This window comes from Chenopodium quinoa, unplaced genomic scaffold, assembly GCF_001683475.1.
Source record: "Chenopodium quinoa cultivar QQ74 unplaced genomic scaffold, ASM168347v1, whole genome shotgun sequence".
NCBI lineage: Eukaryota > Viridiplantae > Streptophyta > Magnoliopsida > Caryophyllales > Amaranthaceae > Chenopodium > Chenopodium quinoa.
Genome location: NW_018742974.1, coordinates 564,717 through 568,601, shown reverse-complemented (window position 1 = coordinate 568,601; position 3,885 = coordinate 564,717). Strand labels below are relative to the sequence as shown.

At 26.9% G+C, this 3,885-nt stretch overlaps 1 long non-coding RNA gene across 1 annotated transcript; it reads left to right on the top strand.

Annotated features, from left to right (window-relative positions):
* Window positions 1–333: 333 nt before the first annotated feature.
* On the top strand, window positions 334–3,161 carry LOC110729218. The gene is made up of 4 exons (XR_002512849.1): window positions 334–1,525; window positions 2,436–2,711; window positions 2,856–2,962; window positions 3,123–3,161. It is a non-coding gene; the product is annotated as an uncharacterized LOC110729218 (long non-coding RNA).
* Window positions 3,162–3,885: the final 724 nt, after the last annotated feature.

Genomic DNA, 3,885 nt, shown 5'->3' with positions numbered 1-3,885 from the left:
ATCCAAAAGTATTTTACATAGCAACATAGTGCATATAAGCGTATAACACCTATATGTTAAGCATGCATATAGGAGGGCATTATGGGTTTTTTTTTCATTTGATGTTTTTTTTTTTTTTTTTTTTTTTTTTTTTTTTTTTTTTTTTTTTTACAGTATTACATTAATGTATATTATTATGCATGTATAATGTGTCATTAAAGTATATGTTGTCTTATTGCCTGTTCAGATTTATTGAGTTCAGCTGAACTAAATTGAACTAAACTGAACTGATTGGATCTGAACTGAATATTTTATGTGAGAAGGAAATTAAGAAGTGAACTGAACTGAATATTTTATGAGGGAAGAAAATTAGGAACTGAACTGAACTGATTGGAGCTGAACTGAACTAAACTAAATATAAGCTAAAGGGAGAAGGCCCTTAATAGTAATTTTTGTGTATTATTATGCATGCAGTGATACTTTTTGTCATCCTTTGTTGTTGATTTTAATATATTATCTTGATTTGTAACAAATTGTAATAAGTTGATACTTTCTTCATATTTTTTAATTACTTTCTAAATTTTCCTTTTAACATCGTACCTTATTACTTGCTCATTTACATTTTTAGAAACTTTTAACAATATTTTACAACTTTCTTCCTCACTAGTAGTCTCCACATATCATATGTTAATATATATATTTTTATATTCTGTCCCCTCCACATGTATATCAGTTTGGTTTTTGAGGTTTTTTTTTTATTTTTTTTATTTTTTTATTTTTTTTATAGGTTTTAACCAACCCCACTTCCATTATAAAATAATACGAAAAACTTTAAAATATCATACACTATGGTGAATCCGTTATCTACACCCAAAGCCACCACAACTTCAATTTTTTATACGGTACATAAGATATTTTACATAACATCATATGTATTCATAAAAAGCTTTAGTCAAATTGATATACTAGTATAAATAGTATAATAGAAGTCAAACAATTTTGTTATTTTTAGCATGAATGTATGTTGTATATTATACTCAATTACTTAGTAGATCTCAATTATTTCCCATCCCTAAAAAAAAACGGAGGCAAGCAAACAAAGAAAAATAAACCCCAACCCCTTATCTTTTCTTCTGCCATTATTTCCCCAAAAATAAGCCTTCGTAGCTTCCGCCAAAAGAACCAAACAACCCACCAAATCTTCTTATCTTTTCTTCAGATCAATTTCAAAAACTCATGTATTAAAATGGAAAAAAATAAAATTCTTGATTATCTTGGCGGAATTAGGACTCAAAATAGTGAAATTTTCGAGACTGAACTAGCCCAAAAATTGAGAGGGAATTTTTATTTTTTCATCTGTTATTCCCTCCCTTTGTCTATCTTTCTTTATAAAAAATTTCTCCTTTAATTTTACCCTATGCAATCGCAAAAGATAAATCTTATAAAATCATACTGCTTGAACTCGGAGAGGAACCAAACCAAGAAAATTATCGATTGGAAGCAACCAAATTTGATTTATTTGTTGGAGTACTTATCACCGTCCAAGGTAATTAGTATCTTTAATTAATCAATAGAAGTAATATTTGCCGACTGTTTTTATTTTTTTTTAATTTAAGAGTATTCTAAATTTTTAGATTGAACACGAATTTAGGGTTATTATTCATAGTTTTTAAATTGAACTATTTTGCATGTGAATTGTAATTGATTGAAAAATTGTAGCAAGTTTGATGTTTACGGTCTACTATTATACTATAGGGGATGTTTTGATTAACTTACATAAGTTGAATTAAATTGTGTTTATTGGTTGAATTTTTTGCAAATATGCATGTGTAGAATAATGATTTTTGTGAGGAAAAAAAGAGATATATAAGAATAAATAACATATAACAATGTCTTGTGTGAGAAAAATGTGAGGTATAGAAGAATAGATAACATAGGACATATATCTTTAAAGTAACTTTCTCATACTACCCTATTTTTAATTTTCTCTATAATCAAAACACTAATAACTATTCAAAGATATATTTGTCATAGAAATATCAATAAAGGACTGGTAGAAAGGTGTGAATTTTACTATGGGAGGAGGGAAGAAAGAAAAGGGTGAGTGTTGAATAGTTAGATAGGGTGATGCGTGATTTGGGTGGAAAGCGTATGTTCAACGCTGATTCCTCCGTTTGACTGTAAACTTTGATTAAGGGATGGAATTTTGTTTTGTTTGGTTAAATAGCCGAGTGTAAACTACTTTTATATGTATGGGTCAAATACATATGTAAACAATTTTATGACATTATAAGTTTCTTAATGTGTCAAATTGACAAATTAATCCAGTAATTATTTTTTTTTTTAAATTAGAATTCAACAAAGTTTTAATCTAATGTAATGATTTGTTTAAAGCACGTATCTATTGTAGTTCGTTTATCAAAACTTTGATTTCTAATATTTTTTTTGTTCTCTAGCTCCAAAATGTCAAAATCAGGAGGAAAGATTCTTTCAATAGAAAATGAGTATGAACTACGAAGACTCAAGATAATTGAAGCTAACAAGACGAGGATGAAAACGTTGGCATAAAGCGCATTGCTGCTTCTTTAACAAGCTTAGTAGATAGCTCAAAAGTTTAGAAAAATAAACAAAAGTATAATGCATCTCTTGAGAAAGATGGTGATTATCTACCCGATGAGAATGAGGAAGTTGAGTATGAGAAAGAAACTCACAATGTATCATCAAACAAAAAGGTATTGCCTTTTTATTTATTTATTTATATATTTAGTTTGTTATTCAACTTTTAATACATTCAGTGATGTTGGCCTGTTATTATTTAACATTATGTATTCCAAATATATTTTATTGGTCATTGCATAATAATTATGAAATTATAGGTTGATGATAACGTCAATGAGGATGAAGATGAGGATGAGGATGAGGATGAAAAGGGTGATGAAATGCAAGTAGATAAAGAGTAACAGTACTACTTTTTTAATTCATTGTAAGTTTTACTGACTTAAATTTTTTAATCTTTCTTTGGATTTTATAATTTTTATTATAATTTATAGTTTTTTTTATTTTATGGATAAGTGATTTATACTTATTTTAATTTAATTTTTCGTCATTATGACTAATATTAATTTCATACTTTTTAATGACAGGAAATTATATAATGAAGATGGCTAGAGATCGAATTAGAAGAAATTGAAGAAAATAATGTTGCTTTTAAGCTTATAGTTTTAGATGACAACTCCCTCTTATTCACACAAATATATTATTCAATTTTTTTATTTATTATTTTTTATTTATGTATTCATATGCATGTTTTGAAGTTAAGTAGTTTAGTAACTCCATTAAATTTTTTGGGATCATTATGTAATGACTACTAAATTATTAATAATATCATTGTTGTTTGGTTCAATGAAATCAACTTGCTTTATAATGCTATACTGACATGGTTAGTTCTTTAAAATGATCTTGTCTATTAATGTACAAAAATTATATCATAAAATGTAATATTGTTGTAATATATATTTCTGTACATTTATAATCAATACATGAGAGGCATATATCATACATTCTGCCTCTAAGAACCTTTCATGTCAAATTACTGATTTGCATCTAAATATCATTAGCATTAATATATAAGATTGCATCTAATTATATTTTGAGACAAAATTACATGATTGCCTCTAAATGTATATGATATATAGAAGCAAATAGGTATAATGACTCTAATTATATTTTGAGGCAATATAATATGGCTGCCCCTAAATATATATGGTATTTAGAAGCAAATTTACAAAATTCCTATAAATATATTTAGGGGCAAGATTATACGGTTGCCTCTAATTATATTTAGGGGAAAGGTTATACGGTTGCCTCTAAATATATGGATTTTTAGAAGCAATGCATTGTATTGCC